Source organism: Equus caballus, chromosome 10 (genome assembly GCF_041296265.1).
Source record: "Equus caballus isolate H_3958 breed thoroughbred chromosome 10, TB-T2T, whole genome shotgun sequence".
In the NCBI taxonomy this organism is placed as follows: Eukaryota; Metazoa; Chordata; class Mammalia; order Perissodactyla; family Equidae; genus Equus; species Equus caballus.
The window spans coordinates 49,822,582-49,843,666 of NC_091693.1; the positions used below are offsets into that span (position 1 = coordinate 49,822,582).

General features: G+C 40.4%; 1 protein-coding gene across 6 annotated transcripts in view; it reads right to left on the minus strand.

Moving 5' to 3' along the window:
- The window catches only part of BACH2 (BTB domain and CNC homolog 2), a 329,505-nt gene that overhangs the window by 128,842 nt on the left and 179,578 nt on the right, over positions 1-21,085 (minus strand). For 3 of the 6 annotated variants that reach the window (XM_023650814.2, XM_070225334.1, XM_070225333.1), the window contains exon 3: positions 20,157-20,305. The exons of 2 other annotated variants lie outside the window; for them this stretch is intronic. The gene's annotated coding sequence lies outside the window, so the exon portion shown is untranslated. Of the gene's footprint in view, positions 1-11,209; positions 11,339-20,156; positions 20,306-21,085 lie in introns of those variants that run through there. One more of the 6 variants, XM_005596833.4, reaches the window with a different exon arrangement.

Genomic DNA, 21,085 nt, shown 5'->3' on the forward strand with positions numbered 1-21,085 from the left:
TTTGCTCTGTCTGAGTTAATATATGGGTTAGGTTCCCTGTGAACGACACTCTCCAAACTCCAGCAACGTCATAAAGACACTCAGCTGCTGTGTGTCTGGCAAATTAATGACTACAAGCCCAAGGGATGGGAGAAAGGGAAAACGTGAATATTAAAAGAAAAAGAACTTGAAGCAGATTCACAAGAAATAAAAAAAGGCCTTCTCCCCAAAAGCTACATAAAACCTCGTTTTGAGCAAAAAAAATTACTGAAAATAATATTTTAAACTTTGTGCTCATGAGTACAATTCTATCCAGAATGCAGAAAAGAAGGTGGAAGAGGGAAATAAGCTGGTGAAAAAGAAGAAAAGAGTATTAAGAAGAGAAGGAAGCACAGGAGGAAGGAAGAGGAAGGAAGAAGAAAAAAGAAAAGGCAGGGAAGGCGGTACCCTGCTGAGACGACAGGGAGACAAAAGAGGGGCATGAGTATGAGGTCATGTCTGGGGGCAGGTAAAAGAGGGCCTTTCAAGCACCTGACCAGCAGAGGCAGGTGAGAGAGGATGCCCTTCTATGTGTCTCCCCAGCCCTAGAGGGTGAAATGAAGCTGTCAATCACGAACACATACTCTGGGGCAGGCACTGTGCTGGGTGTTTTTACATGCGATACTTTAGTTAGTTATCAAGCTCATAGCAACCTTGCAAGGAAGGCAATTATGTCCATTGTCCTGGTGACAACACTGAGTTCAGAGGTCAACAGTGGTAGAACTGGGGCTCTGGACAAGTACCCACTTACGGGCAGCGCATTGCTGTCCATAAAAAAACTCCTTTACCTTGCGTAAGCCTCAAGGCAACTCTCTGAAGTGAATAATCTTACTTCCGTTTTGTATGGCAAGAAATGTAGGCTTCAAGACTTCAAGGGAGCCACTCACAGTCACACAGCTACCAAGAGGCTAGAATGGATGTGAACCGGGACACGCTCCAGGGCTCTTTCTGTTCACTGTACAGACTCCTTAAAGAAGTAGCCAGCTCCCTTCCCCCCAATGTCAGCCTATAGCTTGTGGGCAGATGAGGGTTGAGTACCAGACCAACCAGGTACGGCACAGAGGTTGGGGCTGATGTCCCATGGTCATCTTGACTGTGACTCTGCACTGAATGGGGACTCTGAGCCTTAAAAACAATGGTAGGGTTATCTGGTTTGTGCTCCCACACAATGTGGCGATCTTGTCTATAACAACTCCCAAAGATGGCCCTAAAAGATAATCACTCTAGTAATGGGGGGTTGCTTGTTACCAAATGGGGCCACTGGTTCCACTGTGGGCTAGCTCGAGCTGTAAGAAAATCTTTGTTCTGAGCCCAAATCTCTTTGTCTATAACTTGTACATTTTGGTTCTGCTTTTTCTAGAATATCAAAGACTTCGATAAATCTAAATACCTCTATTGTACCTCCCCTTCTTTTTCTCTTCTCCAGGTTAACCTTCCTCAGTTCCTCCAACAACTGGGTATAAGATGCACGCTTTGATCTCCATTCCTGATCTCTGTTCATGAAGGACTCAAGTTTGTCTATTCCTATTGTCAAATGCACTGTCAAAACATGATTATACTACTCTTAATGTGCTAAGTAGTGAGGAGTCCAATGAAATCACTACTACTCTCTCTGGGCATGAGACCTCTATTGTCACAATTAGGATAATGTAGTTTTTCAGCAACTACTTTGTGGGGGAGGAAGAGAGATCCACCAGCTCTTGCAGGCCAGCATGATAAGGGCTACGGAGGAGGAGAGCACTGTGCTATGGGATCACAGAGGAGGGGCAGCCAATTCAGCCTGAAAGCAGCAAAGAAAGCTTCTTGGAAGAGATGATGCTTGAACAACTCAACGTAAGAGTTAATCAAGTGGAGAGAGTGGAAGAGCTTTCCAGGCAGATGGCAAAGAGGAGCTGGTGTGAGAGAAGAAGGCCCCGCCTCTCCGTTCCCCCCGCCCATTTTTCCTCTTCAATTCCTTTCTTCAGTTTTTCTCTGGCTTTGCTCCCCTTTCTGATGTCCTTTTCTGTCAAGGCCTGGGATATACTATGTTCTCCTTTTTTGTTTTTATTGCAGTAACATTGTATTATAACATATAGCTTTCAAATGTACATTGTAATATATTTCAAATTCTGTGTAGATTACATCATGTTCACCACCCAACGTTCTCCTGTTTTAAGAAGTATCCATTGTATGGAGTTGAAAGTTCTTCACAGAACATCTGTTTCCTGCAAGTACTGAGTATTAAATAGCCAAAGCACCAGCAGTGTTCCTGTTCTAAGTATTTGAGCCCACTCTTCTTTTCAGAGACCGTACCTCCACCTCAGCGGACTGTTTGATTAAGGTAGAAAAGCAAATGGCACCCCAAGTATAAGAAGGCAGTCAAGGGTCCTTCAGAGCCAGGAGCTGGACCACGGTGCTTGGGCAGAACTGTAGTAGGGTCAGAGGTCTTCACCCCTTTATCAACTGACCTGTGTTTCTTCCAATGCCTCTAGCCAGTAGTGTTTGAAATTAGGCATTTCAGGATCTGCAAATTCTTGTTTCTCAGGTTATTATTCACAAACTCTTACTGAGGCTGTTTCCTCAGCTGGAGAGCAGACAGGCTCTCAGGGAGCCTCACCTGTGCAGGGGAGTCAGCGGGACTCACCACATGGTGGCTCACACACCTGTTACTTTCTTCCACTGGTCCTCCTCTGCCTTCAGCCTCTTGGTCAGCCCACCCGCTCCTCTAAGAGGTGTAATGACTCAAGGCCTCCCTTCAATCTCTTGACAGGTGAGCCCAGAGAAACCCCTTTCAAGACTCCTGCTATCAAAGGATAGAAGAGAGAACAGAACCTTCAGTAAAGAACCCTAAACATCCCACCAGAAAGTCCCAAACAACCCTGAAAAGTGAGAATAAAACTACCAAAAGCTGACAGAGGGTAACAAGCATATTTCCAACCCACATTTGTCCTTCTAAAAAAAGCCAACCAACTACTGAAAAAACCCCTGAAATGTATGAAATCTAACATCGTTAACATATTTCCTGTCCTCACATAGCTTATAAAAAATGTTTCTTAGCTTTTCCCTGGCTCATTTACAATGACGAGAAGGAGCAAAAAGGAAATGCAACAGATGGGAGTAGCATCCTCTATCGCGGTAATTTATCTTCACTTGAGGGGGCTTGGGCCAAATTTCAAACATTTTTCAGATGTACCAAGAGCTTGTTCCTGCTCAAGAACAATGAAGATGAGGCTTCTTAAAAAAGCGGCAGGTTATAAGCCGTGTTTAGTACTATCTATTTTTGTTTCTAAAAGAGATCACCTCAGCGTCCCTTCAACCCTCCCCAAACTGACTCCACGAGGATCTAATCTGGTCTTGATTTAGAGCTGACAGGTGGTACATGCATAATTAAAGATGACCTAACACAGAATGCTCTCATTCCTGGCATATTATCAGACACTTAAGCAAAGCAATTATCAGTAGGCAATCTTTTCTGTCAACAGAGATAAAGATGAAACATTTCTTCAATTAAGAGGATCCTGCGAGGATGCTGTATGTATATCCATTTGCAAATACTTGGAAATCTTTAGAGTTTAATACTAAGTCAGCTCAATTGGAGCACCTTTGGCCAGTTAAATCCTGTTTGTCCCCTTACTTTTCCCAGAAGGTCACATTTTAAACATTAGAATCACCAAAATAGGAAGAACTTGGGGGCAGTGTCAGAGATCCTGATCCAAGCTGACAAGGAAATTTCTGCATTTTTCTGCCATAGCCCTGCTGGGGTTTGCAAATATACCACACCTTCCTTAAAGGCTCAAAGCAAAAAAGGGTAAGGTTCAAATAAAAGTAAATTCAGTTAAAATTTTCCTTTAAAGCAGGATTATTCCTTCCCTATGCTTCACCAATGTCAGAGGATTTAGAGAATGATTATCGAACCTTAAAATCTCATCTTGAATCTAAGTGATTTAAAGGATTTTTTTTTTTCATTTTAAAGAAATAAATATTATTCAAAGGAAGAAGGGTCTTGAGAAAATGATGGATTTCCCTTTTCAGGCAAAGGAGGGAAGAGGTACTGCATTTTCTAATAGAGTCCTGTATTTTTTGTAAATTATAGTGCATGTATAAATGAATGCATTTTAGCTTTCTTTAGACAGAAATTGCTTTAATGTTATAGCAAGACAAGTGATTTTCTTTTCTTTTTTTTTAAAGGGTGGTTTCTATGTTAATGGGCTTTTTGAAGCCCATGTAAAAACTGCCTTCCATGAGACAGAGAACTTCACAACGTTTGTGGTGCTTATTTTGCCACATTTCACAAGAGGCCTTATTGTTTAAATTCTTATATCCTTATGTCATATGTGAACAAACGACCTTATTGTTCATTTGAACATGTCTTTATAGGATCTCTGGTGGTAGAGCTGGTGTTGTTATTTGCATTTTTTTCTTCATCAAGTCAGAACAAAAGTCTCTTTTTCTGCAGCACTGGGACTCAGGGGAACATGGCAGTGTGTGGCAGCAGTTGTCAGTTGGAAACACCATAATGATAATGTAAGTGAAGTGCTAATATTAATGGGTTGACTTCTGACAAGTAAATCAAGGTCTATAGCAAAGTTTCTTCTACACAGCAGACTTTAAGCTAATGTAGAATAGAGCGCTTAAGGGGACAATTAAGACTCATCCAGTAAACTATTAAAGAGGGAGACCTCATGGGCAGCAGAACCCAATTCCTTCCAGGATGTTTTTTACTTTGACGATGCTCCATTCAGAATATTAGGGGGAAAATACCAGTAGTCTTTGGGGAAAACATAATCAGGTGGAGAGGTGATGGTGATGGTGGGATCATTAATGGGAGATTCAGCAGGACTCAAAGCTCAAGTTCATTATATTTCTCAGAACTAAGAATAGCTTCTGAATGAGTACTCACAATTCTCCACAGACCTATTTCTCCAAAGGAGCTCCCCCTTTCTCCCTTTCCAATTTTAATGTAAGAAAAAGAAGAGATTATAGTCAGACATGGGGAGGTAGGCAGGAACAAAGGAACCTCTACAGAATAGAGAATCTAAACCAGCTCCATTTAAGGTGCTGTTAAATTCCTTCCATCAGGATTCAATTCACAAAAACTTATAGCATGATGCATCGAAAGGCCAAGACAAGGAAATGTGTCACATGTGTACCATTGTGGCAAACAACAAAGCACGTTTGATTTCCTAATCGATGTCATAGATGGAAAGAAAATATCAGATATTAGGCACAGGGGCTGGCCCAGTGGCGCAGTGGTTACATGGCACTGCTTGACACGCCATGTTGTGGTAGGCGCCCCACATATAAAGTAGAGGAAGATGGGCACAGATCTTAGCTCAGGGCTAGGCTTCCTCAGCAAAAGGAGGAGGATTGGCAGCAGTTAGCTCAGGGCTGATCTTCCTCAAAAAAAAAAAAAAAAGATATAAGATACATACTACCATCAAAATGAACATAATGAGAAAGGAAACAACTTCAGTGAGTTTATTTAAGGAGAGACTCTCATTTCCCATACAGCTAAGAATCCCTGACTTTTTGTACAGTTTTAGTAAATAAAGCAAAGTATAAGCACTGCCTCAGTATGCTGAGGACGGCACGTGACACTAAGACGTTTTACAATCATGACTTTTACACTTAGTTATTATTTTAGAATCATCAACTAACACTTTTAAGGTGATGGTACCTTATATAAAACAAAAATATCAACCATCTTATTGTTAACCAAGGTTTCTCCCATCCACCCTCAAAACTAGTTTTCCAAGTATCTTGATTTTATTAAGGTTCATGTTTGATGAATAAAATAAGACTGTAGGGCCGGCCCCGTGGCCGAGTGGTTACGTTCTCGCGCTCAGCTGCGGCGGCTCATGGTTTCACTGGTTCGGATCCTGGGTGAGGACACGGCACCGCTCATCAGGCCACAGTGAGGCAGCGTCCCACATGCCACAACTAGTAGGACCTGCAACTAAGATATACAACTATGTACGGGGGCGGGGGGGGGGGGATTTGGGGAGATAAAGCAGAAAAAAACAAAAGAAGATTGGCAACAGTTGTTAGCTCAGGTGCCAATCTTTAAAAAAAAAAAGACTGTAACTATGGCTACAAAATAAAGACTATGTGGATACAGCATTATCTTGGAAAGAATACAAATCAAATCCAAGATATTATTCTCATTGCCATCTATTTGTGTCCTCTGTTTCAGAAAGGTTGCTTAAGATCTGCCATTAGGAAGCCTTATGGAGACATTCCACAGAATACTATGTGTTCTAAGCACGTGTTAACAGATGATCAGAGATGCTGATGAGGTTTATTTCACTAAGGACAGAGTACAAGACATATTTAAGAAAGTCAGAATGGATGTTGTTTCAAATCTCTGTCCATTCAGGAGAGGACACTGTAAGTCAAACTGGACAAGGCAGCACAATGGATGCTCTTATTTTCATCTCCTAATACCTTCCCAGAGATGGAATGAGAGATCAACCAAAAATGGGTGGCCTCCCTTCACTGCAAGTGAAAAAATAGTTTTCTCTACAACTTGCACTCTAGGAATCAACCATTCTTCATGCTGAGTTCTTTCACAGAATGAAATGCTTTGCACCAGTACAATTTGTTTCCCTTCGGGATGGAAGGTGATGAGAGGAAACAAGTATTAGGAGAGGATTAAAGAAACCTATGTTCTTATTAAGGTGGGTTTGAAGAGAAACAATGTTACTGAGAGAATGATGATTACATCCTAATAATTATGTTGGATCCTCACAAAATGATAATAAAATAAAGGCAAGCTTATATTGAACATCTAATATCACCCAGCTACAAATAACAAGAAAGAGAATCCAACAATAACTAGTTTATACAAATCAACTTACATTTATTCCTTTGTGGTCAATTGTAACCTATACCCCAAGCAGACACAATGTGCTCTCAACATGTACACATTTGTAACTTCTGTAAACTAATTAACAAAGGAGAATACAAAATAGCCAGGTATAATGGAAACCAGTGCCTTCCATCCCTGCAGCCAGTTGTACTGTAATATCTTCTGCTTGGTGCTGACAGCATTCTCTTCCCTCCTCTCATTCCGACACAATGCCTTCGGGTCTGTCTAAGTAATGTAATTTACTGGAGTGGAATTCCCTCGGTACCCTGTGCAGCACTTGGTGACAGTATCATTTATACTCCACAGTGTCGTGTCCTGACACTGATACATCGGCCTTCATCCCTCATTCAGAGCAGAGCGTGCAATTTCACCTTCCGCTCTGCCCTTCTGTGGTGTGCGTGTACAAATTTACTCCATTCAGTCCTAATTACAAACCTTGCTTGAAATGCTCTCATTAGATTTATATTGCTCACTCCAAATGTCAATCGTATCGAAAATTCCGATTTTCCTGAGGATTCATCCATTAGCAATAAACTCTAAAGCATTCTATGACTGAGTGCATTAAACCAGCAATGCGGATGTGCACTTAAAATACATCATTAGAGTAAATCTCCATTGCAAATGCTTTATATCATTCAACCAAAGGACTAATGAGCACAGCCCAGCCAGTACCCTCAAATTGCACATGAAGGATAGGTTAAAACTGGCTGTTATGTAGGAAGAAGCACATGGTATTTCAACGGGATGGATTTCAGAATCTCTGTCATAACTGATGAAGGTGTGGGAGGGAGTCACAGCTAGACCTAATTTATCACCTTCTTTTGCCTATGACTGTTACAGAGACTTGGGTTTGCGGCAAAGCGCAATAAGGCAGGCAAAGATAATAGGGAGTGTCTGTTTTCATGGGGGGGCACTGAAGCTGCATCTGCAATGCCAGGAACTTTGTTAGTCAGCTCCAAGGATTTGCTCTGCCTGAAAAGCATTCTTCCATTTTGCTCAACAGAAAAAAATGGAAAAAGCAGCACTGTCTGGATACACTGAAAGAACCTGGGTACCCTTCTAATAAAAGACAGAGCTTACTGGCAGAGCTGATGTGAGAAACGTCTCCACCCCAGAGTGATGGGTCCTAACACTAAAAACCCAAAAAAGCTGCTGCTGATGTTAACGTACAAATGACAAGTCAGAAGTTGTATCTGTGACTGAGACAGTAGGACTGACCATGCAAAGGAAAATTTGGAGAGAGTTTTAAAAACTAGCAAAATACATCAATGGATAAAACCAAGCCATCACTGTTTTATACCTGCACCATGTTTTAATTCCCCAGCTTATTGGTCTCATCTATCACTTCTTGTCAGGTCCCAGGTGAGGCAAAGTTACGGTGCAGGCATAATTTCTTTTTTAATTTGATAAATGAAGAAACTGCATCCCAGGGAGGTCATGGAGGAGGCTGAAGGAAGAGTCTGAAGTGAACTCTTGGCATCTAATTCTAAAGGTTAACCAAAAAAGTTAAGTGATGCCTACAAATATGACCTTATTATGAAACATACATTTTTTTTTTTTAATGGAGAACTTCGGTGGGCAGAAAAAGACTCCTAGATAGGCAGGTATCCATTACATTAAACAGAAAATAATTTGCAAAATATAATAAAATGTAAAAGAAGCAACGACAATTGTTTTCTGCCTACCAGCACCTGGTCATCTATAGGACTGATCAGTAACCAGAATGATAACAGATGAAATATTTTCTGTAGGGAATTATGCCACCACGGAAGCTAACTGCTCCTAAAGTTCTGTGCATTCCCACCTGAAACATTTAAAACCTTACTTGATGCAACATTAGTGCTCTCTTTCATAATGCACATCAGCAGGTACTACAATTAACATGCACAGATGTTAGAACTGAAATATTCATGTTTAAATAAAAAAGATAGTGAGAAGGCAAAAACAACTGAATATGCTCAACACAGTGCTAATCTTAATAGGAAAGAGAGGCTTACCTTGTGCTAATTTAATTGCAAAATTAAAAAAAATGATCTCCCAGATGGCATCAGTAACCTATGAAGACACAAACTCTGTAAATGACCTGTGGCCTTCAGATTGAGACACAGAACAAGAGGCTGATCTTGTGTCCATGTAGTTCCAAAATTTGTACTCCAATTATAGAGGGGAAGCCCCAAAATGCCCTGAAATTCTCCAACACATTCTTATGATGCAATGGCACGAATAAGAAAAACAACACCATCATTTTACTGAGGGCTGGCTTTGAGCTTCATATATGTTATCTCATTTAATCCTTACAACCACACTATGAGATAGGTACTATGCCTGTTCCAGTCTTCAAATAAAGACATACAAGCCCAGGAAAGGTTAAATAAACAGATTAAGGTCAACAGGTAGCTAAGCTAAGAGTTGATGCTGAGTCCTCTTTCTTCCAAAGCTCTCGTCTCACTTTAACCACCATGCCTTGATGCAGCTGGAGACGTCAAATAGGAACGTGATTTGCAGTCTTCAATTTCCAGAGGCTTCTGGAATGACTGTCCTCTTGACTCAACTTATTTCACAAATTACATCAAACTGAAAAGCTCTGAACACTTGTAGACATCCTCATTCTTTGGAAATGCCACAGCCACTTAGCCAGAGGAACGGGGACAGCACCATCACCAGGATCACGAAGGTACAAATTTCCCTGTGAACGCTGACGCCACCTCTCTTTGGTGTTTCTTCTAGCCACAAACCGAGACATTATCACTGACTGTGGTTGCAGTAGACTCAGCAATGAAATGAAGGGGAGTTTTTACTTGGGTAACTGCCCCTCCAGCATCTGGGTCCGTGGAGGGTATTCCAGGACACACATGTGCTCAGCCCTGTCTCCCCTTCCTTACCACCTGGTCGGCACACAAACAAGAGTTTTCTATCTTTCAGAAACACCACTAAGAAATCCTTTCCTTGCTGTTCTATGAATCTATAAGAAACAACTTTCTAACAATGAGCCAAGAAGATGGATGTTGTAAAAACAGCATTTCAAACAAGACAATTACTTTTTCAAAAAAAGATTCAAGGATTTTTATCACTTCTTCTTTCAACCTCCCATAGACACAATTTGTTTATATATGAGTTGTGTCTTTCTTCCTTCAAAATGGGAAAATGCTGATAAACTATCACATGTAGACAAACAGCGCAAAAACCTGGCTGCCTTTTGCTACTCAAACAGAGGCACATTTATTTCCCAACGCACCACTTACCAGACAGATGCAAAGATGTGGGCAAGCCAGTCATCAGAATTAACAGAGTGATTGTGCTTGCACTACATATTCTGATTTGTATGAATCTTATTTTTAACCATGCACAAAGGGCAATAAATGGAAAATCTTATTCTAACCGCTACTTTTTCTGGGCCACCCACACTGCTCCACCTACCGCACAACTTCACAAATATAAAAAACCCAACCCAGGCTTCGTCCTAACAAGGGATGCAAAGTGGCTAAAATGTGTGACATTTTTTCCAGTTACTGTTTGTACTTTCATTCTTTTTCTATATCAGGACTTTCAGGGAAAACAACATTGATTTATGTATGGGCATTTTCAAAGACTCCACGTTGGTATGTCATGCGGCGCACAGGCAAGCACAATCCGCGAGGCGCTGGCACCACCCTGCCGTGAGATGCACGTCAACCAACTTTCAGCAAAGAAATGCACCCAAAACGTTTCTGTAAAGTCAGGAAGATGATACCCACAACATTTTGTTTTGAGACAATGACTGTGTTTTAAAAATTCTTCAAATGAACAAAAGTCGTATCAGAAACATAAACATTTCAAAAACAGAGCAGGCTGTCAAGAATGATTTTGCCAAAGTCAGGTCGAGATCGCTTGACCTAAATCTGCTGTTAGTTCACTGTGCAATGCTCACCAAGGCGCAGTATCCCCTTGCCATCTCCCTTCCCTTCTGTGAATTTTTCTCTCGTCTGCTCTTTTCCAGTCACCACGCCACAGCCTGCAGCTCACCAAGCATTAACTCACACATAACCATCACTGCCAAGTGACATAGCTGTTATCGAGAGACAACCACCTTGAGAGCAAAGGAGAAAAAAAAACTGATGAAGAGGATGTCTTCTAGGGGCATAGAGAGGAGAGATAAGAGAGTCTATTTTTGATCACTATCTCTTCAGGTTTTTAATGAAAAGTTAAGTTATTAAGGTCCCAGGGTACCAATGAAAATGCTTGTTCCTCTGAACCCTCTGCAAACCACAACAGCAAACATAAGCAGGCAGTGATTAATATTTAAAAGTCAGTTCAACAAAATAATTAAGGCACGAAAGGAGTCAACTCTAAGAAAGGCGTCTTTACCTGTGTGCTTGCTCATTATCCAGAAACTAGAGGAAATGTTCTGTCATCCTCTGGTAGTTAAAACACACCCTGCAGAGCTAAGGCTTCTTCCGATAACGCAAAGTACTAGAGCCGTGCTGATGAGATGTATCAGAAAATCGTTTTTGGGGTAGAGTCCACTATCGTCAGAACTTCTGACTAGTGTTGTAAAAACACGGGTAATTAAGTGTTACGAAAAAGTGGGTCATACACCACTGAGATACAACCACACCGCCCCCAAACCAACTCCAAATGACTGTGCTGTGACAAGGTGGGAGGGGTCTGAACACAGCGAAAGCAAAACTTTTATGTGGTTCCCGGAGCATTTTAGTTTTCACTGGTTTAGGTTAGAGAAAGTTAATCTCAACGTCAACTGCAAACCATCTAACTTTTAGCACGTTCTTGAAATTTTGTGATAAACGCTGGCTGTTAATGTAATGGGAAATTCAGATACAATGTCATAAACAGTCCGAGGGACAGTCTCAGGCTTAAACGACATGCCCATCGCCGAAGACTGAACACCGTCACTCAGTGAGGCAAGGCGGTCAAACCGAAACTAAGACGAAGAACCAAGTTCTTTATCCACACTAGCATCTCCTTGTCCAAGGGAGGATCAAAGTACTGTAGACCACTTCCCCACACCTGTACCCAAGCCAGGCATTCAACACAGTCGCAGATATTTATCAAAGCAGCCTTCGACTGCTGTAGGAAGAAGGCAAAGTGTAGTACCTGAAGTGAGCACGTTCACTCATCTGTCACTCGAGTCACAGAAATATTAATTCAAGTCAACACGTACTGATTCCCTGTTATACACAAGGACGCAAAGGATGTGAAGGGAGGCAGAGAGAAGACCCTGCTTTCAAAGAACCTAAGTCTTACACAGGGGATGATAAGTAAGACCTAGTCATACTCGATGCCTAATACAGATCATTTTAGAAAACAAAATCTCGTCAGCAGCTGCTTACTGTATACTTCCTACTCTACTGACAGAAGGTTTGTAGATAACGTTCCTGCAACACTTCTCAGATGAACCCTTTAGCAATCCCCTTAACTTTTCTCTGAGTTTTCTATCAGTGCTCAAAACCCTTCCTGACTTTGGCTATGTGTTAGGATTCACCCAGATCCAAAGTCCTAGCACTCTCCAAGGAGAAGCAGAGAGCTACGAGCACAATCCCAGGAGCCACACCACCACCAGAAGACTTTGAAGAGAAGCTTCTGTGAAGGGGGATAAAGGATGCAAAGTTGAAGGAAAACTCTTTGGTTCACAGAACAAGAAGGGATATTTTTGAATCACATTTTGTTACCATCAGGTATAAAATTAGAATTTTACCAGAGTCCATACTGTTCGGGTTATAAATGGAGAATGTGGAGATCTGATTAATCAACCTTCCCCATTTCTGAAAAATTGCCTTATGGTAAATTGACTGCAAAATTTTAAATAACTATAACACAACCAGTTGACCTACCACTAAAACTATCTCGTATATAATTGAATCTTTCTTTTATGATTCCAGGGGCTCACCAGGATCTTGCAGAACCATTCAATCATTACTTCTATTGACAGAATATAGAAATGAAAAAAACCAGTTAATAGCGATTTCCATTTGATAAAGATACTGGTAAATCTAACAGGTATCTGTTCTTACAAGAGTTGATTAATATCTATTTTTTTATTGAGGCAACATTGGTTTACAACATTATGTACATTTCAGGTGTACATCATTATATTTTGATTTCTGTGTAGACTACATCATGTTTACCATCCAAAGTCTATTTGCCATCCATCACCGTACACATGTGCCCTTTTACCCCTGATCAATGTAATCTGAAGGGAGAAAAATAGGCAATGTGATCACTGTCCTAGAAAATGATATGTAAAGTCATCATTCCTAAGCTCCACCAGTTTGTGGGGTGTATTCAGTTCAGAGTATTGCTTGTAAATTTGGAATTAGTTGATTAACTGAAAAAAGCCTGGAAAAATACACAAACATATGAGTTAACAGGTAGGTTGTACCTGCGCTGCTGGATTATAGGTAACATTTTCTTCTTTAGTCTATTCTGTTATTTTATAAATTATGTGCAATAAACACGTATTTTACAATCAGGAAAATAAAGGTATTTCTGTTTTGATAAAAAGAATTAATTATTCTCTGATTCTGCTCTCTCTGACAACTAAGAACACTTAATGCATGGGACTCAGAATAATAATCTGGCCTGGTGACAAATCAGACACAAAATACTGGAAAAATCTGCTAGCAACAATAGATTATAGCTTCTAGTTAAACACTACAAGGACTTTAAAAATCCTGCAATACTGGAGAGCTCTGCAAACACTATTTGGGTCAGAAGAGCAGAAACCCTCTTCCTGATCCTGACCCACAGTCTGTGTACTCTCCAGCTGCAATAAATAAGGCTCCAGGCGCCAGGGCCCTCCACTTTAATGGGGGTGTCCTCGGAAGGGCGTGTGCCATCCGCTGGCTTAAATCACAGCTCAGAGAAAAGTGTCATTTTGCTAGTGACAGGTGCATCCAAAAAAGAGCACACAAATAATTTCTAAACAGCAACCAACTGAAAATTATTAGAATAAGTTGATAAACTCTTTGTGCTACAACCCATCTCACTTGGTAAATAAACCGCTTTATGATATGCATGGCTGAGTTTCTGTGGAGACTCACAGGGAACATGATCTGAAGATTTTGATTTATATATTAATGTATATTACCATGCTGGTGGCATCACCTCTATATCTACCATTAATGCATACACAGAGCATGAAAATTAACCTTGATGATGCCTTGAGCAGATATAACTGTGAAACTGAATATGACATAAATAATCATATCCTACATTCTTAAAAAAAAAACACATCAGAATTGGCTTCAAAACTATGCCAATGGCTCCCCAATGACTATAGGAGTTAAATATATATGTTCATGAAATTATATATTACTCTTAATATCACTAATATTACAACTTTTAGCATGCTTCCAAACAGAATAAATCTAAAAGGAATATCTGAAACTTTAAACTCTGGCATTGGAAAAGTGGTAAAAGTCAAAACTTGCAGTTTCTCAAGAAGAATAAAAATGAATGGTATATTTTTCTATCCTAAGTCAATAATTTTAGATGATTATTTAGGCATGAAAATAGGTACAATAAAACCTCAGTTAACTATATTATTTGAAGACAAGAAGTTTTTTTGTTTCAATTTTCTAGTTAATTGACAGAGAGCCAGAAAATGCTTTTTGTTGAAGATCTTTCCAAAGCAGTTTCTTTTCCTAATTATAAAACATTTAACCATTCTCAATGATTCAGCAGGTCAATGTCATCAGCTACAAATATCCTCCAGGGTATATTTTCTACCTTTACTAAACCAAAGCTATCTTGTTTTCTGAACCTTTATTTTTGAAAAAGGGAAGTGGGATATGTGCGGTAGGGTGGGGTGTGGGAGGGGGTGGGGTGGGGGTGGGCGTGGGGAAGTATGAAGGTTAGTTAATTCAGGGTTCTGGGTAGTTGGGTTCCAGGGAGCTAAGCCATCACTAAACATGAATTCAGTGTCCGGAACCAGGCAAACTTGATTCCTAGGAAACATGAGCGCCGACAAGGAGAGCCCCTAAGGGTCTGTCTTGGTTGGAATTAGATCATTCTGTCTGGGTACCTCTTGGTTTGTTGGTCTTGTCTGGGGAAAACCTGTGTCAGTGTGTCCATTCAAAAATTATGGTCTCCGAACTCATGGGGCTGAATTTATTTTTATTAGATTCTACATCCACGTTGTTTCAACTCAAGCTTAGGGTGCCAGTAGCTACACGTGGATGTCAGGGACGAATAAACGCTTTTCTCTTAGACTTGCTGATTTGGATTTTCTTTTCTAGATTAAAAACCTTTTATTCTAGTTTTTTTTGACATCTTAGCAGCTCCCTATGGCAACTGACTCAGAAACCTTGGTTGCTTCGCCCTGTTCTCTGTCACCTAAATGAAAAGCACGGAGAGTTTCTTTCTAAGCAGGTTTGGAAAGTCTGGGGTGCGAATGAGGGGACTGATTTACATATATTGTACTTTAATTTTGGTGACTTTATTTTATCTTTTTGGTTATACCTTTCCCCTAAGCCAAATACATATATGCATACATACATATGTCTACAACATACACACACACATACATAAACCATCTTGACGTCTTAAGGAGGAAGTGGGATAATTTAGGACAGAGGTTTCTGAGCTCTTTGAAACTATGGATCCTTATGCCCTGTCCTTCAGGAATTACAGCCACTGGTCAGACCCAGGGACAGGGCCTGAAGGTAGTGAAGGAGACTTGAAGAAAACATGGCTTCTAGACCATTCTAGAGAATTCGCTGATCGCTCTCCAAGGTCAGCTTTCTAGAAACACAGAATAAAAAGCAAAACCCCAAAAAATAGGGCCCAAATGTACTAACTTAGTGGGTTCAATCCTGTATATTCCTACAAGACTGCAGGTCACTCACTAAATGGTTCTGTGATTTATGGGTACAGTAACACCCAATACTACAGGGATTTGGTGATGAGGGGATAAATTATACTTCATTTGCAGTATGTAAAACAGGCATTATAATAATTTGAGGCCCTGTTGCAGGAGAACTCTTTGCTATTACTTTTCTTTCAAAGCTTTCCTTTTTTTCTCCTAGGCTTCAATCTGTGGCAAGCTTATGTTCCCTAGTTCTTGCCTCAACATCCACCTCCACTGATCAAGACCTGTGACACGCCACAGCTGTGCACACGGCTCCGTAACCCCATGCATCCCAGTGCACTGTACACGGACTCCTCTGTGAACACACAGCTCAGAGGAAGTGCAGCAGCGTCCCTACAGGAGTACAGGTGGGTCCACGTTCCCTCCATCACAGTGAAGCAGCTTTCCCACATGTGTAAATGGCATTTTAGTAGAGATGGCAAATTTCCCTGGTAGTTTCTGACAAACGTGTCCTTGCCCTGATAGGAAACCCATGCCTAAGACTGAAGTATAACGTTCTTCAGATCCTTCACCCTTGCCCAAAAGCTGCTAGGAGCAGTACCAGGGCTGAGAGGGCTGTGAGGGACGCGGCTGTCTATTCTTACTCCACCCTCACAAACTGTAACATCCCTGTCAAGCACTACTTAGTTACTTAGTTACTTAGTTATCATGCCCAGTATTCTTGGAAGGAAAGTGAACTCTGGTATTCATTTTTTTAATTGTGGTAAAATATGTATAAGATAACATTTACCATTTTAATCATTTTTAAGAGTACAGTGGCATTAAGCATATTCACATTGTTGTGCAACCATCACCACCATCCATCTCCAGAACTTTTTCATCTTCCCAAAGCGAAACTCTGGACCCATTAAACATTACCTTCCCCTTCCCTTCCATTCCCAGCCCCTGGCAACCACCATTCTGCTTTCTGACTAGGAATTTGACTATTCTAGGTACCTCCTACAAATGGGATCACACAAAATTTGTCCTTTTGTGTCTGGCTTATTTCGCACAGTATCTTCTAGGTTCATCCATGTTGTAGCACGTGTGAGAATTTCATATTTTTAAGGCTGAATAATAATCCATTGTATGTCTATGGCATGTTTTCTTTACCCATTCATCTGCTGATAGACATCTGGGTTGCTTCCACCTTCTGGCTATTGTGAATAATGCTGCTATGAACATGGGTGTACAAATATCTGTTCAAACCCCTGCTTTCACTTCTTTTAGGTGTATACCCACGAGTCGAACTGCTGGATCATATGGTAGTTCTATGCTTAATATTTGAGGAATCGTCATACTGTTTGGCATTAAGTTTTTAAAAAAGTAATAACCTTTATGTTTCAGTGCTGTTTTAGGTTCATAGCAAAAGTGATGGGAAATCACAGAGGGTTCCCCTATCCCCCTCATCCCCACACAGGCACGGTAATTCTACAGAGACACTGCAGGCACTCAGTGACTTGAGTGCTTCCACCAAGGCCACAGGGAGTGATAGAGACAGGCCATGCCAGGTCCCAGCCCTGAGTCACCTGAGGTGTCACAGTAGCCTTCTTCCCTCCCAGGCTTGAAGTTATGACACTGACTGACATCAAAGGTCATCCCTACAGGAAAACCTGATGTGTAAATGTGGACACTCACAGATGCCAAAGCAGGAGGGACATAAAGAGCATTTGATCCAATGCACTTCTTTCACTTCACGGTGAGGATGCTTCATAAATTGGAAAGCTTCCTTCTGAGAATGCTGTGCAGAATAACCAATTAGTGCTTGACAGAGATGTTACAGTCTGTGAGGGTGGAGGAATACTAGATAATTACATCACTCACAACTCTGTCAGCTCTAATACCAGCCCTGTTACCCTTTGGGCAGAAGACAGTTCTGGATTAATTCCTTATAGAACTCTTTCATCACCTATCACTTTTTTGTCTTATTTTTCTGATTTTGTGGGTTTTATTTTAAGCACGTGCACTTAAATTTATTGCCAGGATTTCTGGCTCTGTTAATGTCTAAGCAATAGAAATGCACCTTCATTACATATCTGGGAATTGCTTCACTAACAGCATTTACTCTCAATTCCAGAGTTATAATAAAAGAACTGTAAGTCCTAAGTGTTACTTTGAATGATAACATTCACCATATACAAGTGAAATGGTAAAATCACAACGCTTATCCACAGACTTAAAATGCCTAGAAATTTCTCAAACATTTCCTGGATAGCCTCACTCATACTATCTTTAAACTCGCATCAACTCAGTGAAACAAAAGGAAAAATGTTGTTTAAAATTTCTACAATGAAAGCTTAGAAGTATACAAAACACATATATATTCACCAACACATATGTACATTTGCATGTATGCTCACATATATCCACGTGTGCATCCCTTGAGCCAAACTCTTCTACTTTTTTCTATGAACATGGAATAAATTGTTCTTGTCCTCAGCAGAAAGGTGATTGGCTTGTTCCAAAGCTAACACAATAACATGTCAAAATATTTCAGTCCTGAGAACTTAAAACCCTACAAAACCCTGGACTTGCTGTCTTGGACTATTTATTAGAGGTGCGCCTCCCTTCCCACATGTGTTTTGGAAATCAAGTCACATGTAAGTGTATGAGGGGAGGGATAATACTATGATGATCACTTTGAAAGGGAATAGTATATTTCCCAACCCAGGAGGGAAAAAAGATTTTCCCTTTTGAGTGTATCTAAAAGCTTGACGAGCACATCTGTGCAAGGACTGTAGCTGTCATTTCAGCCTAATAAGGGCACGTTAGTCACCCCTGCTGAAAACCAAGGACAAAGAATGACAGGTACTGTTGACTCTGGGGTAAAGCTGGCACAGAAGAATGACATCTACTAGGCTGGACTTTCAAATGTGATGGTGCCCCGAGGACCTTAAAATTCTCTTTTCTGAGAGATGAGTCAATGTATTAGGTAAAGCAGTAAATATCTTAATCTAGTGATATTTAATACTGAATCTTTAATACACTTTTCTGCCTTTATCACTCATCCTTTCAGTCATACTTGAGGTTAAAGCAGTGATTCTCAAAGTGGAGTCCCTGGACCAGCTGCACCAACGTCACCTGGAAACTTGTTAGAAAATCAGATTCCCAGCCCATCCCAGATCTACTTAATCAGAAATTCTGACTAGGAAGCTTCTGCACGGCAAAGGAGACCATCAACAAAAGGCAACCTACCAACTGGGAGAAAATATTTGCAAATCACATATCTGATGAGGAATTAATATCCAAAATATATAAAGAACTCATACAACTAAACACAAAAAAACAAACCACCCAATTAAAAACTGGGCAGAGGATCTGAACAGACTTCTTTCCAAAGAAGATATACAGATGGCCAACAGGCACATAAAAAGATGTTCAACATCACTAATTCTTAGGGAAATGTAAATCAAAACTACAATGAGATATCACCTCACACCAGTCAGAATGGCTATCATTAAAAAGACAAGAAATAACAAGAGTTGGAGAGGATGTGGAGAAAAGGGAACCCTCATACACTGCTGGTGGGAATGTAAACTGGTGCAGAGACTATGGAAAACAGTATGGCAATGCCTCAAAAAGTTAAAAATAGAAATACCATATGATCCAGCTGTTCTACTTCTGGGTATTTATCCAAAGAACATGAAGACACTAGTTATAAAAGACATAAGTGCCCCTGTGTTCATCGCAGCATTATTCACAATAGCTAAGATTTGGAGACAACCTAAGTGCCCATCGATAGATGAATGGATAAAGAAGATGTGGTGTGTGTGTATACACACACACACACACACACACACACACACACAATGAAATACTACTCACCTATAAAAAAGGATGAAATCTTGCCATTTGCAACAACATGGATGGACCCTGACTGTATTATGCTAAGTGAGATGAATCAGAGAAAGCCAAATACCGTATGATTTCACTCATATATGGAAGATAAACAAACACATAGATATAGAGACCAGATTGGTGGTCACCAGAAGGGAATGGGGCAGGTGGAGGGCAAAGGGGGTAAAGGGGCACATTTGTATAGTGATGGATGGCAACTAGACTTTTGGTAGTGAACATGATACGTTTTATACAGAAGTTGAAGATATAATGATGTACATCCGAAATTTATATAATGTTATAAACCAATGTGACCTCAATAAAAAATTAAATTAAATTAAAAAAGAAAGAAATTCTGGGCATGAGACCCAGCAAACTGTACTTTAACAAGTTCCTAGGTGATTCTGATGCAAGCTAAAGTTTAAGAGCCACTAAGTTAAAGAACCACCAATATGTAGATCTTAACTCCAGTTTTCGTCCTCAGTTATAATTCTCAAGGTACTTTGTTAAAAGAAAAGTAACTCGTGCGTTTAGGCTATTTGTTATTATCATTTAAGAAAATTCTTACCATTATTTGGTTTGAGGAAAGAAACCTTAGTCAAAACTTACATGTAATTTTTCCAGGTCCTGTGCTGGCTTCAAGTCTTAGGATGCAGGGAACTGGGCGAAGGGAGAGATGAGAAGGCTACAGCAATCCATTCAGACATGGACCCCAAAGCTTTGTGGGGCAACCTTATGACAGGTCAGTGAGTGTCCACCTGATTGGGGAGGAAGAATTGTCCATTAACAGAGTAAACCTGCCATGTTAACATTTCCCCTCCCTCCTGCTATCCTGCTACACCCCACCCCCTGCTTTTATCACCTCCAAACTAACTTACTCTGCCCCTGGCTGTGTGCCTAGTGACTGGTCCACATGCAGAGACCATCAGAAAATAGCTGGAAGCTCTATTCCATGAGATATTTCCTTTAGGTGAGCATCCCTCACTGGGTGCTCTCCTGAACCCCAAAAGCAGCTGGGAGATAGGTCAACGTCTAATCCGTTCTCTCTCTATTCTATCTCATGAATATTTGCTTTCAATAAATCAGAAGACTTTGATTTAAAAGACGTGGCTGTAGTAACAAGACGATACAGGAAGCAAATGATAAATTTGAGAATTCTGACTGAAATGAGATGATTCTCTGATGCTTTAAATATGTTTATTTTTAAATTAATAATGCTTATTTTTTCTGATGACAAATTAATACATGCTTATTGTCAAACATTTTTAAAATATAGAAAAGCATAAAGAAAAAATAAAGATCAACTGTAACCTTGACACTGATAAATCACTGACGCTATTTTGTTGCATAGGTCCACAACCCCTTAATGGAAACTCCTGGGCTTCCGAATAAGTTTCAGAATTGAGAATTGCTTGGATTTTAGAGAGTATTACAATATGACCAACATTTATCAGATAGCACTCCATCAGAGGCTGGAACAGCACACCATAATCAAACATCTTAAATATTTCTGCAGGAAAATAGATGCACATTAAGTT